This window comes from Acipenser ruthenus, chromosome 6 (genome assembly GCF_902713425.1).
Source record: "Acipenser ruthenus chromosome 6, fAciRut3.2 maternal haplotype, whole genome shotgun sequence".
Classification (NCBI taxonomy): domain Eukaryota; kingdom Metazoa; phylum Chordata; class Actinopteri; order Acipenseriformes; family Acipenseridae; genus Acipenser; species Acipenser ruthenus.
The window spans coordinates 75,816,687-75,838,593 of record NC_081194.1 but is presented as its reverse complement, the minus strand read 5'-3'; the positions used below and the strand labels follow the sequence as shown (position 1 = coordinate 75,838,593).

The following is a 21,907-nucleotide window of genomic DNA, read 5'->3' as shown; positions in this document are numbered from 1 at the left end:
AAAGAAAAAGGAAAAAACCCACCAGCTTTAATTTCAGTCTTCTAATAAACTTTTGTCACCTGTGCGTCTTCTCTTTCTCTCAATGCTCACAGTGGAGTTCACCACTCATCTGTATGCTAATTATTGTACCATATGAAAGGAGAGAGAGAGAGAGCGAAGAAACGATGATAGTTCCAGGCAGGCAACCAATAGGCCTGAATGCAATGCAAAAAAATGAACAGGGGTGACTCCAATAAAATGAGAGCACAGACAAATGAAAAAACAGTGCTATGGCTGCTGAAGTGCAGCCTTTAAGGAAGTTGCAGACAGAGAAGCGAGGGGCTGTATACAGAATGCATGAAGCATGAGCTCCCTCTGAGACCGGAGCACTGCAGCAGAACAAAAATCAACCAGCGTACTGCTGACTTACCCTTTCTAAGCTTGCATCCTCAACTGGCACCACACACTTCCATGGACTGAGTGGAGTGTTAATGTTTAAGCTGTGCACTACTGAATTCTGTATTGCAAAAGGGATGAGAAGAGCTAGACATGCTGTTGTGTTTGTTTGGAGTTTTTGCTTTGGTATCCCTGGACTATAGTTTTTTTTTTTGTTTTGTTTTGTTATTTTCCATAGCTGTACACATTATGATGCAACATGCAGTATTTCCCACAGGCCTTCAATCACTAGAACAATGCATGTATATCGGGTGCAGTCAGTGCTGTATTTATTGTAGTGTCTGGGGATCCTAAAACTTAACAACAAAGGTTATAAACTTCTAATTTCTTATCAGTCTGTTTGGGCTGTTTTAATTTTTTACATACTGTGAACTATATAGACTATGTAGGAATTAGAAGTTTAAAGATTACAAACACAGAAATTAGCCTGTCAGCAAACTAGAGAAACTTGAATATTCTAAAATATATGTCTGTATTACATATTTAAGAGTAAATATATTCTGCTTTTCAATATTACTTCTCTTAGCCTACCACTGTATACAAAGCAGAGATAAACACATTTGTTTCTGGTTTATAATTATGATAATTAACACAAAATTCAGAATAACATTTGCCAATGGTTTAGCCTTTAATAACTGCAGCTTTTATGTCATATTGAGCTCATACAGATGATTATCTATGATTAAATATACCTCTGTAGTCAAGCACAGTTTATTGGTTTATTTACAACTGTCTGGAACAGTTTCATGCATATAAATATTAATTAAAACAGACTTGAAAAAATATTCTGCAGTCATTTAAAAGTTAAAGCCTTTTGAAAAGATTTAATAAACACAATAACATATATAAATACCTAAGAAAATAAATACCTAACATATAAATAATGACCTAAGAATTACCTAAGAAACCCAATGATAGTATCTGGACAAAACTTACTGAATAAAACTATTCCAAATCTAATTTATTGAAACATCCTTACACATCACTTGTCTGTATTCAGTACAACAAAATGGTGCAAAAATAGCACATTAACTCTATATTCGCTAAATTATCTAAGATTTTATTCTTCTCAAATAATTTGCCAAAATTACAATCTTAATAAAGACAAAAACAATGTGGAATGTTTGATGACTGGCGCCTCTGGAGTAAATATTAAATATCAGTCAATGTAGTATACATATTGAACATAGAATAGAATTGAAAATTAGGTATGTTATACACTAAAACATTTTTTTTTAATTCTTTATTTCTTTTAAAAGCATAATAATACTATATCAATAAAAAAATTAAAAAACCCATCTGATTGCAGAAATCTGACCAGAAAAAAATGGTTCCAAATATTAGTTTTTAAACATCAGTATCGGTAAATACTTTTTTAAGTGGTACAAATGTACCATACTTTCCACAGACACAATGAATCAATGCCAGAGAACACATGTGTAATTGTCAGACGAAAGTGCTCCTTATACTGTTACCCTAGTGGGCAGCTTCATTAACACATTAAGTACCAAATTACCTTTTTTTTAAAAAAAAATCAGAACACAAGCTGTATTGATGTAATTTGATACATTACATTTAGACTTAACATTTGCGGCTAACACAATTAGAGTAAGTTATCATAACAATATAGTTAAAGAGAACATTTAAATAACTGGTAGATGCCAGTTATAAATTACAACAAATGACAAAGTAGCCTGTCCTCAAATGAGGACGATGTCACTGAATGGGTTAAAGTGCTGAAAGTCAGTCATTTTCACATTGCATGTATACTAGCAGGTAGTCAGCCAGTGCTCAGTGTAATTGGTTTCAGCAGTGGACAGCTCCTGGTGCTGAATGGGAAAGTGAAGCAACCCAAGACACTACTGTAACTGATGCAAGCTTAAAATACATCACAGCCAATGGACCAAGGTGGCAAGCCCATACACTGGATAGCATAATGGCAGCTGGCTACAAATCTTTCTGTAATCATGTTAATGAGATTAATCAGTGAATTAGCAGCAGTCAAATGTCAGAGTGGTAGGGAGAAATCCAAGCTTGGTAATTATCGTTTTGCAAATTTGGCTAAATCATTTCTGGTATCTGAAATTCATTGGATGGCCATAGTTTTGTTGTTTAATATGACAGCATAATAAAGAAGCAGCAATGACCCAATAAAGTCCAGTAAGTGGGACAAAATGAAAGTAAGCTATAAAACATTCCCAAAAGCAATCAAAAAGAATAGTTACTATTGTTCTTAAAGATGATTTCAAACAAGGTTATGCACAAAACATATCTACCCGTTAGGCTTCACTCAGTAATATACTGCATGTATACTGTTCCCCCATAAAGGTCTGACATAACTACTGTTAACAAAGTAGAAGAGAAATACATCAGATATCCACCTACAGTTGCTATCAGCTACCCTATATACAACTGCATTTTTAAAGATGAGGTCAAACATACATATTCACACAATTTCAAGACACTTCATTATTTCAGTTCATTTCAATAGATTTTTTTAACAAAGCCAAACCATCAAACTAATAAGTAAGAAAATGCAGGCAATACATATTATTATCTTACATGCCTATTAAAATGGATAAATCGGTATTGGATAATTAATTTCCCTATAAACTGTTTATATATATATACTGTATATTATAATGTATCAAGGAAACTTTCACCAACTTTTAACTATTTGCAGAAACTCCTAATAACTAAAAGTCCTCCACACTCTGAAGGTAATACACAAAGCTTTGAAACATAAAGATGCAAGATGATTTAAGATCATTGTTCAAAACAATGCTTTGAAAGAGCACGTTTAGAAATGTTGCAACTTGCTAAAGATTCAAAAAACAAAAAGCCACCACTGAAAAGAAAAAATGGACAGACGTTATCCAGAGTTTAAAATGTTCAAATTGCCACATCACACTATGACAAGCATCAAACTTTGTGCTATAGTTTGGCATTTGCAATAATAAAACAGGTTAATCTGGCTAAAGAAACAGCACAGCAGCACATCCCCACTACAACATTAACTTTCCAACAGTAAACAGAGCAAATATAATGGCACTCACATCGTCATAGAGAACACTGCAGATCCCACACAGTAAAAAAGGACATACTGTTACGAAAATGCTTAGATATAGAATAAAACAAATCAACTTGCACCCACCAAAACCAGAGATAAAACCAGGGGCTTCAAGCAGACTATATAGGAAACACCTTTCTCTTCGCTATGCAGAGGCTGAGGGGGAAAATGTCTCCCTGGCAGGAATGGCAAATGCAGCACGATAGGCTAGAAGGCCTAAGGGATCTGTTTTACTTCCACATACATCCTCTAACACACGCACTCCCACTCATCCTCTCCATACGATTTTTTTCCTCCACTTCTTTTTTTTTTCACCAGCTCCAAATCCCTGGCATATGACCTTCTGTTAAATAGATACAAAAAAAAAATGCTTATCAGTCATGCAAATGAGTCTGAATTCATTTTCTACAACAGATGGCCTCATAGATAATGATGATGGAAGAGAGAAAATTAAATGTCTCTTGCACGGTGGTCATGGCAACGGAGAGCAGAATAATATCAATAATAAGTGCACTGCATAATAAGGTTGTCAGTTCTGCAAATCAAAGTCTCCCACTAAATCAGGAAGCGCTGTCTATTTAATAGGTATGTAATTTAATATTTTTCACTATTATTTGTGTTAATGTATTTCTCACTGAAAAACAGAAATGCATTTTTTAAATCTGTTATTTCTTTCTTTATGTGTATAGCTCACTTTGCTAATTTTTTTGGGGAGAGGGTAAAGCATTCCTCTGTTTTGATCAGGGTATGCGGTACTCTCCCTCTGTGATAAGGAATACTGCACTGATGCAATAGCAGCACGCCTCAGGCGTCCATGCTGCCTCCCAGGGGGCCCTCCTGCGAAGTGAATTAGCAGCCGTCCTGATCAAACTGATTCAAATGAAAATGGCAAGGCATACGTCTGGGCGGAACTACAGCGCTTTCTCTGTCTGCCGTGGAACAGTGCTCTCAATATAGTCTTGCTAATAATGGCTTGATAGGGTTTCTGGGAGAGAGGGATTTCGCAGGGCTGCGGCTGTATTTCTTTTACTTTTTTGTTAATATAGAAGCATGCCTAGGTTTCATCCACCTGACAGCATACATTACAGACATGTAGTGGTTTCCCTGTTTGTTTGGTGTTTTTTTTTATAATATTGCAATCACTTTTGCTTCTTTTGTACCTAACACAATAGTATTGAAAGCAAAGACTCTGAAATTCACCAGCGTTTGTGTCCTATTTTTAACTGTGTGGGTTGGTGGTGACTTGCTTCTAAAAAAAATGCATTGACAACACTGTAGCATCTTTACAGGCAGATTGTGTGCAGTAGAAAATTAAAAAAATAAAAAGCAAAATACGTGGAAGCACCTGCAACACACACAAAATAAGTTCTAAAATATATTGATATTATTACAATATCATGTCATATAATAATCAAAAAGATCATTTGTGCTTTCTTGATTTGGCCTCTGAAGGGAAGAATTCTTGTTTTAAAAATCTTTTTTTTTTTAAACATTTTCTTTAGTATAAATCAGCCAGCTAGTAATCATTTTAGCTTGTCAGATCAGCTGATAAGACACTGGGAACTCACTGTCATATTATGTCCCCTCTGTGACTGCAGTATTTTCCAAAAGAAACAATAGAGTATAATGTGTATAAGAGGGGGAGAGAAAGAAAACAATAAAAAAGCAGTTCTAATTTTGTCTCCAGTTAATTGACATCGGCTTGCTTTTCTTTCCAGAGCTCCTGCCCTGCTGGCGCAGTGTGAATCAGATCAATTGAGCCACTCTAATGGAGGCTCAGCTCGCTGAGCAGCTGCAGTCAGTCGTGCTCAAATAAACCCATACAGCTAATGACGTCTGTGCAGCTTCTCAGCTCATTGGATACTGCATCGGATGTTCAGCGGACCAAGGGAAGGGAAACTGTTTACAGTCTGTAAAAAAAATGTCTGTTTCTCGGTCTCCAGGATAGGGAGCCAGTCACTGATGCCAGTGCCGTGCCATTCGTAGTTTAATTGTCATAGGGCTGCACAGCCATCAGAAAGTGCAATCTGTAGACTGTGGATAAGACTAGGACACCTAATATATATATATATATATATATATATATATATATATATATATATATATATATATATATATATATATATATATTCTACAGTATGTTGCCATGGAAACAGAACACTATATTGAAAATATATCATGTAGATATGTAGGTAAATCATGACGTTCCCTGGTCAGCAGATTCATTTAAGAACAAACCCATGCCATTATCACTCTCGCTTTTCGTTCACATAAAGTCAGAAAAAAACAACATATGAATCCAAATTAACATGTATTTATACTAAAGTAATACAAAAATGACTACAAAAGATTTAGAAGTGAGTAGTTTTTCGAGATTTACGATTATACTGTAAATCACTTTCATGAATCAGCCCCCAAATGTAGTCTCCCATCATGTTCTCGTTATACTGTCCTTGGTAGCGGCGTTCAAAGTCCAGTATATCCTGGTTGAAGCGCTCGCCTTGCTCCTCCGAGTACGCTCCCATGTTCTCCTTGAATTTATCAAGATGAGCATCAAGGATATGGTCTTTGAGGGACATCCTACAGCCCATTGTGCCGTATTTCTTCACCAGAGTCTCAACCAGCTCCACATAGTTTTCGGCCTTGTGATTGCCCAGGAAGCCCCGAACCACTACGACAAAGCTGTTCCGCTTTCTCCTTACTAGTGAGCTTCTTGGGGAATTCATTGCACTCCAGGATCTTGTTTATCTGTGGTCCGACGAAGACACCGGCTTTGACCTTTGCCTCAGACAGCTTAGGAAAGAAGTCTTGAAGGTACTTGAAGGCTGCCGACTCCTTATCTAGAGCTCTGACAAATTGTTTCATAAGGCCCAATTTGATGTGCAGTGGTGGCATCAGCACCTTCCGGGGGTCCCAGCCGTACTCATCATACTTCAAGGCGTCCAGCAAGGTCTTGATGCTGTTGTAATCCTCTTTGAGGTGCACCGAGTGAGCCAGGGGAAGAGACGGGTACTTGTTACCATTATGGAGCAGCATGGCTTTGAGGCTCCTGGATGAGCTGTCAATGAAGGACAGTATAACGAGAACATGATGGGAGACTACATTTGGGGGCTGATTCATGAAAGTGATTTACAGTATAATCGTAAATCTCGAAAAACTACTCACTTCTAAATCTTTTGTAGTCATTTTTGTATTACTTTAGTATAAATACATGTTAATTTGGATTCATATGTTGTTTTTTTCTGACTTTATGTGAACGAAAAGACACAAATTCGCCCGTTTTCTCATTGGAAATAGGTAAATTTCAAAATATCACTGTCCTGGTCATAAAAGCAAAGTTTGTGGGGAATAATAGCCATTTTCTATACTTTTGAGGCATAAGCAATTAGGAAATAACACTTACTACCCAGGAACAAAAATTGTGTTACATAGTGTAATAGACAAATGGACATTCAACCAAAAAATGACAATGTTTGATATAAACCTCACGAAGCTGGATTTGTGTTAGGTGGGAGAAATTAGATAACTTCACCAGATACCTGAAAGAGACTTTTGAATTTCATCTTGACAGTATAAAATTAAAATAGGGAAAACTGAACAGGAGACTTTGTAGCGAGAGTGATAATGGTGACAGTTTCTTTTTAAACATATGGGTCAGAAAATATTAACATCACGCAATAAAAAATATCTGCGCCACTTCTGCATGGCTGCTCAAAACCAACTCGAGATATAGTATTGTGTGATGATATATTCTGACGCATTGGCGCACGCAGCCGTACGCAAAACGCAAATTCGCATATAGTCTTGTGTAATCGGTTGATGTGAAACAGACATTTTAAGCTTATAGGATTGTACTGTTATGTAGTAATTAGCAAACTGAAGCAGATATGTTTGGTTGATGCCTTCAAACAGAGTGAAAATATTTCTTCTGATGACCCAGAATGTCAAAGGGAAGAAATCAGTAAAAGCACCGAACTGCCTGTTAAGTGTCGAAAATACGTTGGCGGCATTTGAATTTTGCTGCTCTTCCAGAATTGAGCATGGTAAGTGCACGTTTATACAAGTTTCATTTGTATTTTAATTTTATCACTGTCTTATATTAAAATGAATACAGTAATCTGTCACGTAGCCGACTATGGTGGGACCAGAGTAAGGGCGGATAGATGAATCCTGTATTAAATACCATTATACACAGCTGTAAAAATTATAATTTTCACACAGTTATTGTTTTGAGCTTCAGCTTTTATGAGGGAGCTCCCCTAAATCCCTTGTTTAGAAAGATACAGGATATTAATGCTTGTGACAAGGTAGCTGTCTGCCGTGTGGGTGTGTGCATTCGCTGCTGAGTGACAGGCAGAAGATCGAGACAGAGTTTGAAGTTGATACGCCCCACAGGAGAACAGGATTTATTTACATATCACACACTGAAAAGCTCACGTGACACTACCAGCAATGGCAGTGCACGGAGCACATACAACACAGTGTACGAAAACTTTGGTAGGATCTACAATCTCTGAACTAATCTTCTCTGTTCAATAATAAACTAACGTTGCTGAAGAACTTGATCATGGCGGACAAACGGTAAGAGTGGATATGTGACGGGCGGATACGCGACAGGTTACTGTAATACATTTCCTCATCATTAACACATACTTGCCAAGTTTTGTTATTATTATTATTATTATTATTATTATTATTATTATTATTATTATTATTATTATTATTAATGTTTTATTTTTTACCTGCCTGTTTTGTCACAACATGTAAGATAACAAAAATGATGTTTATACGCCATGATTACATTAGTGTAGTGATTGTAAGAGTAATGATTAGAAATGGAACCAGCATAACAGATTTGTGAGCTAGTTTTTCCCCTGTGTTCATATATAAATAAATCCTGTTCGCCTGCGGGGCGTATCAACTTCAACCTCGATCCCCTGCCAGTCACTCAGCAGTGAATGCACGCACCCACACAGCAGATAGTTACCCTGTCACAAGCATTAATATCCTATATCTTTCTAAACAAGGGATTTAGGGGAGCTCCCTAATAAAAATGCTGAATCTCAAAACAATATTTGTGTGACTATAGCAATTGCTACAACTGTGTATAATGTTTTTTAAAACAGGATTCATTTATCCAACTTTTTACCCTGGTCCTGCCACAGTCAGATACGCAATGGACTACTGTGTATATATATATATATATATATATATATATGAAATTGATTTTAATCGATTAATGATTAATCACAACTGTGGGCTTTAACCATCTTGATTATCTTGTCTACCTGAGTGCGGTATATAAAACTATGACAAACAAATCTTGCAAAATGGCAGAGGGTACTTCTAAAGACCTTGGCAAAAGGGCAACCGGAAGGTAAACTCAATATTTCACAATGCCTCAGCGAAGAAAAAAACACAGCCTCTTGCAACTCATCAGTGCTTTCCTTTCACAAGAGTACTACAAGTTTATTGTAGTCACAGGGAAGAGAAATGAAAGCTATCTTACTTTAAAGGGGCGTACTCTATTATATTTTGTATGTTCATCCACATTTTTAAACACTCAATTATAAATCTTACGTAAAACTATAAAACCCATAGCCCATGTTTATTTAGTTTTCGTCCCTTCAAGCAATATATAGAATTATGCAGAATCCAAAGGGGATTTCACACGGGTGGTGCACTGCAAATGTGTTTTCACACTTTCTGAATCTTCTTGCTGTTTTGCAGCCTGGTTGCTGTGCCTATGAAAGCAACTTTGAACATTCTAAATTGTCTGTGATCCCCAAAGAGTTTGGTGACGCAGCTGGTGGAGCTGGTTCAGTGCTCTTCACCTTGAGTGGACTGCTCCACAGGGAAAGGAGATAAATGCTCGCCCTGGCTTTTGTTAAAGGTCACAGGAGAAAGAAAGTTCTATTAGTCTCAACCTGACCAGCAAAAGACAGAAGCTGCATACAGATCCTTCATCCAACTCCATTTTGCACAGTTCTTTCAACTAATTATAAACTTCTTACAAAGAATTAATGAGTAACAGTAGTTTTAGTTTAAACTGAGACAAAACCTGTACAAACAAACATATAATTTACCAAGTGATAGTGACAAATATATAGATTTTTAAAAACCTGCTTAGATACTGTCAAAAGTGTGTATGGCCACCATGGTGTACCAGGACAGCACTCATTCAATGTGACCAGTCTGCAAGGTGTTTAAATTGTTCTGAAGAGCTATGCATCTGTCCCTCAATGGTTGGTGTTTACAAATCCTTCAGGGCAGCTGGGGATGGAAATCATCACTTGTGTGAGTTCCTTGTGAATCAACAAGATGTGCAGACTTGCAACATACTAACACCCCTCCATCAGTCTTTCAGATCTGCTCTCTACACCACTGTATTTGAAACTGACTTGCAAAAGGGTGATGCAGATTTTAATGACACCATAATGGATTTTAAGGTGCTGGAGTCTCCTGGAATACCAACCCATTCCAGGTTTAATATGTATAAATACATGATTACATGCTTTATGATCTGGCCTGGGGGCTTCATTGGTCCAATTAAATAATAAAGGACATGGTTGGAACAGACTGGAAGTGTCAAATTGCCTTTCCCCTGGTTTAGATTAGTGGTATTCCCTTGTAGCTCTTAATGACATCATGGAATGCCTGGTGGAACAAAGCGCTGGACTGCTCAAGTCAATAGTTAAGGCCACTATGAGAACGTGTATCTGTCCAGCATCAGTTATTATGGTTAACATGCAAATATGATTTTTATCAACACTCAAAAAAAAACATCTCTTGGAAAATGTGTCAAGGTCAAGTGTGTATAAATGTAGCTTGGGTTTAACATTTAACAGCTCCTTCAGAGCCATGGCATGTTTATATACTGTAGCACTTTTTTTTGTGAAAAACAAAGATGTGTTTACTCTCGGAAGGTATGTTACAGTATCTTTTGAAATAAATTAATCTTATTATTCTAATGAATTTGCATTTTTTGATAAAAAAAAAAAAGTTAGCTCTTTGTACCCTATGCACAGGTGGAGGATGGTACCATGTGCTTGCTAGCCCAGATCGGCAAGGAAATATCTGTATTAGCAGTTTGTTGTAGAAGAGAATTGGTCTTATGGACAAATAATACAAAAATATGTTTTAGCACTATGATTTTTGTATGTCTTCAGCAGGATTCAACAGTGCAATAGTATATTATTAACTATGTGCTTAATAAGTAATCCTACTCATATTTAGTATGTGTGTACACATGTAGTGTGTACAGCTATGGCCAAAGGTTTTGCATCCCCCTATAGAATTAACTAATTTTGTTTCATAAAGTCGAATGAAACCTGCTGAATAATGTTCAGTTTGAATATTGAATTACATACCGCTTTGCAGTTTTCCATACACTTAACGAAAAACTGACATCTAACATCTAAATCTAACATGAAATACTGTACTATTATTATGGCTTCCGGTTGACTTTTGCAATATCATTTTGTAGTTTCTTTGATTACATGCTGTTTTTTATTATGTCTCAATCTTCTGGAGCCAGTGCAATGAAATGTGCTCACAACCCAGTGAGTATACTGCACACCTCACATATACTGTACAATGCACAACTTATATTCTCCTAAAATGTGTAAAAGGGTGCATGTTATATGCTGACCATTGTGGTAGCTAAATATGTAACTGTGCTCTCAAATCATAGCTACAGAACTGTAAGTGTGTTTGTAATGGGCAGTGTTGTGTGATGCACTGCCATTACAGATTCTGTCCCGTCGGTGTGATGGAGATTAAAGACTCTATATCCACAAATGCAGACCGTGGCAGAGACAGGGTTAATGTCTCTGCCAGCAACCACAGGTGTGGCCACTCTCCAGTTAGTGCAGATTGGTGCTAATTGGGGAGTGACCACCTGCATAAAAGCAGGCAGAAAGCCTGTAGTTGTGGAGAGGAGTAGATGATGTGTTATTATTAATCTGGGTTGTGCCATATTGTTTAAAAAGTTTGGTGAAGGCTGTGCCCAGCCTGGACAGTTTCTTTGGTATTTTGTGTAAACCTTTATTTTGGCCCTTGTGCCCTTTTGTTTGTGTTTTTGTGTTATTTTGTTTATTAAATGTGCACTTTAGCATTTAAACTGCAGATTCCTTGCCTCTGCACCTCTTTCTTGATGCTACCCTGCTACACAGACAAGCCCAGCTCTTAAATACACTTTCTTGCAGTGTGTGGGGTCACGTGTAGCCTCTACCCTGTTAGACGCATTACATATGGGCAACTCCAGTATCCGTAAAGAGCTACAGGTGGAGACGTTTTTGAGAACACGTTGAACAATCACAAAGAAGGGTTAACTGCACTGGTGCAAAGACATTTTGTCAAAAATTATACTGCCTCTATCCCTTAGAAATATGCATCTTAATAAAGCACTGAATATTAATTATTGTTGTCCTTTAAATGTTGCTGCATAAATGGATCCCAGTCAGAGACATCAGATAATTGGTAGTTGTGCCTCCCTCTCTTCTCTCAGAACTGTCAGCACACAGACCCTTGAAGGGAAGCCACTGCACCGAAGCACTGCAGTAGCATATGCAAATTCTTCAAGTCTCAGTGGAGCAGCAGACTGACTGCCAAAGAAACCTTCTATAAACCCACAGCTGGAGACCGCTGTTTGAAAGGACATGCAAAGTCAGCCTTATCGATGCAGAATGCCCCTTCATCTGGAACGGTTTGAGATTGTTCTGTCACAAGTGTGCAGGGGGTCACAGGTGACTATTAAGAAAGTACACAGAACCTAAAGTCTGAATTATTTTGGGTCATGAACTATATTTTTTCAAGGCCATAATCGTATGTGTGTGGATTCCCTTCATGAGCAGTATTTCTTGAGAAAAGCATGCTGTGCTGACAAAGCTGCATGTTTGCACATCTGGAAGTTCACTTGGAGTTTTAAATCACAGAATTAAAAATAACATAAACAATTCAAAAGCTTGCTATTATGCTTGCACATGTTTGTAAGGTTTAAAACTCTCTTTTACCAGGCAGTGTCTTTCTCAAGCCCTGATGAAAACGTACAATAGAAGACATTAAGGTTTAGCATCCAATTACACAGTACTACTTCATAAGACACAGAGACAATGAAACACACTGCAGGTAAAAAAATACAATTTTTAAGAGACCATATTTAGAAAACAATCTTTCATACATTTAGGCAATTGTCTCCTCTAATATGCTAAACTCCCCATCCCCAGTTGTGCTGCTTTCCTAGAAAAAGGAGAACATTTCGAGGTACTATTCTACTTGTGAGATGTCTTGCTCATTAAAATATTTAGCAAACCTTATTTTTCAAGAGGAGATGATTATCTGTTCAGGGATACAAAGATATTTAGTAAATAAAGGGACTGACTGAGGAAAAATAGGCAATACAAATCCCATTCATAGTCTTGCTGTAAATCATCGGTTGTTTCACAAGCCTGTAGATGAGATATTGGTATGCAAGCGATATAAACTACCAATAACAGTGGGTTTAAAGAGGCTTACACAGGTGCTGTGTGATGCAGCTAAACTCCAGATCTCTGATCTCTTTATGTGTCAGACTACTCTGCAGGAATTTATTATAAGTAAATGACCTATTTGTACAACCTGGTCTAACCCTGATGTACTGTGTTTAAGACACTCACTTGGCGACTGTGACGAAAACGATTAAGGTTTTGTATTGGCAAACTACAGATAACAATGGTTTGCTGGCCTGCAAAACCTTAAAAGATTATGGCAATAACAAAACAAAGCCAAAACAATGTATATCATAGTGAAAGCAAGGTAAAGCACAGGCAATCCTTTCTTGAGAAATATTGAAGAAATATTATGGTTTTGTAACCATAAGCAAAGCCTGATAAACTACAAAAATACTAGCACAGTCAACAATCTATTATAATACTGTACCCCAGAAATTTACTGGTTAGGCATCAATGACTAAAACGCTCTGTAGCCACCTTTTTACCAAATGTTTCTTTTGCTTGTTATCTTGCAGAAGCTAGCACTTCCTTGACCTCGGGTGCCCTGCTTTGTCAAACAACACTAATGTAGCAATCAGCAATGCTGTGTGTACCCAAATTCACATTCACATTATTTAAAATGAATCCGTTTGTGGAGGGTTAATTCTGGTCCTCTTTAGGGAGACTTCAGAGGGGCTTCATCTTCAAGTATATCAATGCAAGTCCCAGGCTCTTAGCCCAGCTTTGAAATTCTTTAATATAGAAGAGAAAAAAAAGGTGTGGGTTAGCAGCCGAAACAGACAGAAACGTCCTTTTCCTTCCTCGGCTTTTCACTGTGTCCCTGACCTTATGTTAAATCTCTGCTGAGCCTTCTGAGCTTGCCTGGGGGTGTGGGTACAGCTGATCACCTCCAAGCTTCTGTGTTCAGGGGAATGCTGGCCCAAACACTCCCAGTGTTAACCAGAACAGCTTTAAAGGGACAGCAGTACAGAGGCCAACTGCAGATTTATTCTTTGGTCATTTAAAACTGAAAATAAAGACATTGTCTTTAATGGGTCACATTAAAATTAGTTGAATACCTGCATATCTATTGATTGGATAGATTTTTTAATTTGTTATTAAGTAGGAAAAAGAAGTTCCTGTTTGTTCATCGAGATCCATTCACCCCTCATTTTCCTTCTTACCTCATAAAGAGACAAGTTTTGTATTTAAAGACTTGTTATTTAAAAAATAATTGAATAATTGCACCAGCAAATAAGATAGCTGTTTAACTGTCTGATTCCAGTTTGGCACCCTCTACTCTGACCTATGTATGAGCCTGTATGTAGCATACCTGAGCTAAAAAAACAAAGTATCCTAGTCTGTTAAATGTGATCTCTATTTAGAATGCAATCATATGAATTGAACAGACCATATCTATTATACTGCATATTGCCATATATATTTAGTAGCTTAGACAAGTCCCTTAAAATGCAGCTATATAAATTAATACATTACAGACAGATAATTACTAAAACTTTGTCTGTTGTATCATCTGAATTTAACGTATACGTATATGTTGAGAAAGAGGCTACTAAGAGTTTCTTCCAATCAGAGCAGAATGACAATCAACTTAAGGAAAAATACACATCTGTGGTGCTATCATCGTGCTAAAAATCCACAACTTTGTAATACCTGAAAAACCATCCCATCCTTGCAGTGTGACATCACTTATATATGTGCCCTAACATTGAGGTATGATGCAGAACCCATTCAACCCCGCACCTCAATAAAGACATTGCTTTTATTGGCTCACTGTGGAAAAGTGGTAGGCTCAATCACCTCAAGTTCGAGCATCGCCCATACCTCTTTAATAACACCACTTCGTCGACTTTCTGGGATCCGGTAAGGTCTCTCTCGCAAGACACCTGGGGGAGAGATAATGGCATATTCAACAAGGTTAGTTCTACCGGGTAAGTCAGAAAAAAAATGTCATTGAACTCTTCAATTAACTTACGCAGCTCTCATTGCTGATCTGGAAGTAACTGTTCCCCCATCGAAAGGTCTTCAGTGCTAGGAGTCTCTAGACAGGGGCCTAAATCATCCTCTACATCGCCTGGGGCTATAAATAAGGCCTCCCTTGCCTGCCAGGGCTTTAATAAATTTACATGATAAATTCCCCATACATTACGGCGATCAGGCTGTCTAATTTCATAATTCACCTTTCCTATAGCCCGAATCACCTCATATGGCCCCTGCCATATAACACATAGTTTCGATTCTGACAAGGGCAGAAGCAGCATTACTTTGTTTCCTGGTCGAAAGGCTCGAATTCTTGCATTTTGACTGTAATGCTGCTGTTGCCGGTGCTGAGCCGATTTGAGATTGACCTGGGCAAAATGACCGACCAAATCCAGGCGATCTCTAAGTAGGAGCACATGCTGCACTACATTTTGTGGATGATAAACAGATGTCCTGATGGGACGTAATTTTTAAATTTGATAAACTTACTGTAATGTGTTAGACAGAAAGTTAGTTCCATGATCAGTCAGGATTTCCTTGGGGATCCCTACTCTAGCCATAATCTGCACTAGTTGTTTGGCTATTGCAGCTGCACTAGTGGACCTCAATGGAACTGCCTCCGGGTATCGTGTTGCGTAATCTACCACCACTGAGACTGCCATTGATTTCATTAATTCTTTACATTTTGGCCAGTCTCAGACCCAGAATAACCGGGTCTGGTAGCCTTTCCTACTACTAGGTGATGTTTTATCAGTCCTACCGACAAGTATACTTTTAATGTGGGGTATGCCGTCGTGACTCCATGGATACAGGAGATAGCCACCTGGCCTCGTGGCTGCCAGTACATGTTGCTATACTTTTACCAGATTAAAACACAAATATGTTTTAAAAAGGGTTAGGTATATTTAATACAATATATTTAATCCTATTTCAAGCTCTTTAATACGTTTGGTTGTCCCTACAGAGCCACCATAAGGTAACCTCAAATTAATCATTTGCTTGAGACCTGTCAAAAACACGTCTGCATTTCTCAGCATTGTGCTTGTTGTGGATGCATAACATTTAACAAACAGACTTTGTGAGTAATGAAACACCGGAGGGGTAGTTATGTCCTCTGGGACGGAGTGCAAACATGTGAATACTGTACAAAGGCAGAGAAAGATATTTATTTAGGGATGGCTGTGCGGTGCATATATTCTTGCATTAGAGAGTTGGCAAACTCACACACAAATAAGCACACCTTGCTTTAAAATAGCGGGGAACGGATGCTTTGAATTGGAGCCTCAGCTGTCCCTGGAAAGGGTGTTGCTGTCGCTGCCGTCCTTTACAGTAATGAGGAGAGCCTCCCGGGATCATTGCCAGAGTCTCTCTGCTGTCTGCTGATCCCAGAGCAGACGTGGCAGGTGGCAGCTGCAGGGAAGCCTGCAGCTGTGCCACTCCGCATTTTCCAGCAGGGGTCACTACAAAGAAAATCTGCAGAGGACTAAATGAAAAAACAAACATGGAAGACCATTCCAGTGACCAAAAATGAAAACCTACATGTAAGTAAATTCAAATGACATTTTATTGTAATGTCAGTTCTCTCACTGGTATTGCCTTTATTTGAATATGGAATCTTATGCATTATTATTATTATTATTATTATTATTATTATTATTATTATTATTATTATTATTATTGTATTGTTTTGGTCTCTAGAGTAAAGAGAGCTCCTTTAATAAAATGGGGTGTCCAAAATCATGCTCTTCCACATATAGTAAAGTATTATGGGATATTTACCTCCACCCAAACTGCAGACTTCTATAACAATCTAATATCCTATGTCCATTATTTATTTATTTTTCACAGAAAGGGGTAATGTCAAAAACACCAAGGGTTTTATTTGCATGTACATTAGTACCTTACTAGCAGCAATCTGCAGTGTTGTAATGCACTCAAATGTGGATTGTTTTTATTTAGGTTAATACTTGCATCCTGCAAGTAGTTTACCTATGCTGGGTTTTCATCATTTGCTACAGGAGGCAGGGGTAGTGAATGCAGCAAAACAATGACAGCCAAAAAGGTTTGTGCAGCGAGACAAAAGATGATATCACGTCGAGACAAATTACAGTGGTACGGTGCCTAAATGGGTGGAAGCAGCAAGTGCTGTACAGCAGCCGTATCACAGGGAAGCTGTGTGCATCTCTCATACGCGCTCAGAATGTAAAGCAGGAGCACCGGGGACATGATGCTGCTATTCAGGTCAGAAATGAGCCTCTTCCTGGAAGCTCATCACATGGCTAGCTCCAAGGCCCTCTGTAGGCCAGTGTGCTTATATGCAGAAAACACTCAGAAAGAAGTCATTTGAAGTGACAGGTAGCCACAAACTGGAGGCCAGAGTCTTATACATTTTTTAGTCTGTCAATAGTGACCCATACACCCTGCATCTCCTGTAGGCATACAGCTGCACAGCTTCTGCATCCACATTCTGTGAAGCAACCTTTCACAAATCCTGCTTGGCTTCATCTACAAAGCCTTCTCCTGGACGGTGTAAGCCCCAGTTTAAGAGTCACCATTGTGTTTGTATTTTCAGAACCAGACAAACTGGAGGGAGCCGGCAGATTTGCATCTAGTGTTCTGTTCCTGTAGCAGGAGACAGATTTCGAACCCGTTCTGCAGCAGCAATTCAATATACACTTAATAAAAGTAAGGTCTACCTGCTTCGGGTACATTGTTATGCAACCTTTTCTCTGTTTAATGCAGAGGTAGAAACATTAAGCAGAGAAGAGCACACAGTCCTTACTACTCTCCCTATAGAGTTGGCCAGCCACCAGACAATATTTCATGCTGTCACCTCCTTTCTCCCTTATTAGCAGAAGGATGGAGCTAGCCTGAAAATACACGTCAGCCTCCTGTTTTACTAGATTACAGTCTGAGCAATATTTGGGTCTTGTGCACCTTCAGCTACTGAAACGCATTTTATTCTCATTAATGACAAAATCCACTGCAGTATTCTTGAAGGATAATAACAATTACTTGATAACATGGTTTTGGAAAAGACCTTGCTGAATATCTAAAAAATCGAATTCCTGTTCAATTATTAATTTAGTTTTTTTTACCAAGGACAGTGTACAGTAGATCAGATGCTTCATCTTGGACACGGTTTCTCTCCAACTAACAAGTTAACTGAATTGTTCCAAATTCAGTGACTGATTTGGCATTTGAACCCAGTATTTCTCTTTCTGTTTTCATCTCTAACTACCAGTATATACTGCCTCCTAGCTGACAATTAACAAGAAAACGCTGACAAAGGGTGTTCAGTTTCTTAGCAACCGACACAGGATGCCTCTTACTAAAACACAGAGACAGAAATGTGCACTTTCATTATACAAGTATATTAATTTGAATAAATCATATCTAGTTCAGAACAATTACACATCTAAAAAGACTGGCCACTTAAACACCATCCATACACCAAAATATATTTTTTTTAAAAGGTATTTTACAGTTTCTCTGCCTCACAAGAGCACCAGCTACATTTTGGTCAGTCTAATTAAAATCCTGAATAATGATGTTCTGTTTGAAGTGCTTGAAGATGAATAATTGTTATAATTCTATAAAAATCTATCTATTATGGTAATGTATGTGATGGACTGGATAGCCTTTGCTGAGATTCCTTTTCAGCAGTTGGGTGGAGGGGTGAATGCTGCAGTGATCCAGGACAGAGTTTTAAATGACCAGACAAAGAATTCGATTTTCACCAGCACCGCACCATATTGCATTAGCCTGTAGTGGTGTTAACCCCACCATTTGGCTTCAACATAGTCCATGCACTGCCAATTTGGAAATTACATTATGTGTTCTTTAAAAATGCAGATACTGCCAGAAACAGAGAACTTCATTCTTAATTAGTGGCAAATGCTTACATATTTACGGCATGTGATGCTTCCTTATAAGAAATTGCATTTTAATATTTGTTTTAATGCAGTTAATTTTAACAACCTTGACATCGCTGCCTTTAACTCATGAATAAACTCGAGAGTGAAGCTTCCACTGTAAATCACCTCTGTGGGAAAACAGTCAGGAGTATCACAGAAATGAAGGGCTGCAGTATTTGAGAACGTTGCTGTTTAGATAATACAGTACTGTAGATTCACATCTTTATTTCTACAGACAAGAAGGCATATATTTAATATTTAATAATCGCCTCTTGACAAACGCTTGCAATTCTGCACACAAACGGAATGCAGTAGAATGCTGTGTGACAGGCTAACTACAAAGACACAAATATGAAGCTGAATTTAAAAAATAAAAAAAATCAATGTCCAAGACAAACCAATTGCTCTGATTGGCTGAACCCATGAAATCTAATTATAATCTGATCATTTAACTGATCTGCATACTGTATGTGATATAGTTATATAAGACAAGTCAACGCTCTCTGCAATCCACAGTTGCTCAATATAGGGTGGATTAAATCATGTGCAATACAATCCCCCTCGGGAAGCAAGCAAAGTGTTCTTGCCAAAGTGTTCTCTAAGACAGAGTTAGCCACCAGACACAATATGAATCAATAAATAAACACATACATATGTATTACTTGTCATGACGCACGTGCATCAACATATGAAATTAACTTAATAAGTAAAAGCAAAACAATAGGCAAGTATGTTAATAAACTATAATAATAAAGTAACAGACAAACTAACGTTAATAAAACTGAAGCAAAACAACACTGTCAAAAAGCTTAAATCGCTATGTACTATGAAATTAGCTAACGTGTGTGTTTCGGTCTATCACAATGGTAGAGGCAAAAATAATGGGTGTTACTTAGGGTTAACAACGTTAATAAACTGTCAAACAAAATTATCACAGCACAAAATGTTACAAAATGCAGCAGCAGTATACAAGACATGCACATTATTTAACAGAATGGTGAAGCAACTCACCAGAACAGGAAACACCAAATTGCTCAGCGACTTGTGTCTGATTCAGGTTTTTTCAAGAGCTTGAACAATTTCCAACATTTTGTAGCAGGTGGAACAGCGGCGCATTTTACTGTTTGTTTACATGCCAATTTGTAGCGATGAGGTGCACTCGTGGAAATCAGAATACAAAACAATTTAATGAAATGACAGTGGTTCTGGAAAGATTTAATAAACTAAGTGTTCCTCAAGACATTCGCAATGACAAGTCGCTTTCTTACAAAACAGCACTGTCTGTATCCGTTGTGAACGCCAAGAAAGTGTTATTTTAAGCGAAGTCCTGTGCCTTAGTTTAGCTGGAGCATTTACAATGGCAATAATCCGTTTCACCCTAAGGATGTTCCCTTAGGCGAAATGTGCTCTTAGGAGCTGTTCCTATTCGCAGAGACTACTGTATTAATATTCGATATTCAAAAGTTTATCATGTGAAAAAATCAGGGTGTTGTCTTTTTGAGTGATGGTAGAATTTTAATCAGAAGGTTTGTGAGCGTGAATGTGTGACAGACCTCCAAAGTCTGATAACTACCCAACATCATCAACTTAGACTGGGGATAATTAGCAAACTTGTAAAATTTACAGATGACACACTTAAAGCTACCCAGTAAATGCACAAAGATTTAGACAAAATTGGGCAAAACATGGCAAATGAAATTCAATGTCAACAAATGTAAAGTGTTACATGCTGGTCACAAAAACGTTTGGTATAGGAACAGGCTCGCCAAGAGAAAGACCTTGGTGTTTTAATAGACTCGGCACTGTCCACAACCAGACAGTCCAATCAAAACATTTCAAAATAGCCAACAGAATGCTTGGGTATATAGCCAAAAGTACAAATTCAAGGAGGTTATGATGATGTTGTTTAATGGACTGGTGAGACTGTGCTTCAGGTACTGTGTCCAATTTTGGTCACCACAGTATCAAAGGAACATTGTGGCCCTGGAGGGAGTCCAATGAAGAGCAACTAGACTAATCCCAGGGCTTAAAGGACTGAGCTACAAAGATATGCTGAAACAACTGAATCTATTCAGCCTGGCGCAAAGAAGAAATGGTGTGTGTGTGGGGGGGGGGTCTATAAAATCTTAAAGGGAATTGACATAGTTAACTATAACCAAATATTTTAAGCACAGCACAGCTACAAGGACCAGATGACACAGCTGAAAATTATGTAGAGACAGACTTAGGACAGAGGGAAGGAGAGACATCTTCCGTATTAATTTACAGGGACCGAATGGCCTCTCATTTGAAGATTGTCTTAAGAACATAAGAAAGTTTACAAATGAGAGGAGGCCATTCAGCCCATCTTGCTCATTTGGTTGTTAGTAGCTTATTGATCCCAGAATCTCATCAAGCAGTTTGAAGGATCCCAGGGTGTCAGCTTCAACAACAATACTCGGGAGTTGGTCCAGACCCTCACAATTCTCTGTGTAAAAAAGTGCCTCCTATTTTCTGTTCTGAATGCCCCTTTATCTAATCTCCATTTGTGACCCCTGGTCCTTGTTTCTTTTTTCAGGTCAAAAAAGTCCCCTGGGTCAACATTATCAATACCTTTTAGGATTTTGAATGCTTGAATCAGAATCAGATCAGATCTTCTTTGCTCAAGATTGAATAGATTCAATTCTTTTAGCCTGTCTGCATACGACATGCCTTTTTAAACCCAGTGTGAAAGGGTAGCGTCACAGGCCCAGATGTTATTGGCAGGCAAGGAGACTCCGAGGCAAGGAAACTGTAGTTAAAGCGCTTCTGCGCAGTTTAATAAACAAAAGGAAATCAAAAAGTTGAACAAAACACTGCTCACAGAGCAAAAATAAAACAGTTAAACAAAAACAAAACTTTCATACTAAAACAATCACAAAATAACTGGTGCAAGGGCCAAAACAAAAGTTTTAAACAAAATACAAAAATGTAGACTGGGCATTAGCCTACACTACACTACACTACACTACACTACACTACACTACACTACACTA

The 21,907-nt window shown here is 37.9% G+C and overlaps 1 protein-coding gene across 3 annotated transcripts in view; it reads right to left on the bottom strand.

Moving 5' to 3' along the window:
• Nucleotides 1-3,977, bottom strand: part of LOC117411410 (myelin transcription factor 1-like protein) — a 104,514-nt gene extending 100,537 nt beyond the window's left edge. The window contains exon 1 of one of the 3 annotated variants that reach the window (XM_059025819.1): nt 3,492-3,977. The gene's annotated coding sequence lies outside the window, so the exon portion shown is untranslated. Of the gene's footprint in view, nt 1-22; nt 297-3,491 lie in introns of those variants that run through there. The other 2 variants (XM_034018902.3, XM_034018903.3) reach the window with 2 other exon arrangements.
• Between the last annotated feature and the right edge of the window lie 17,930 nt (nt 3,978-21,907).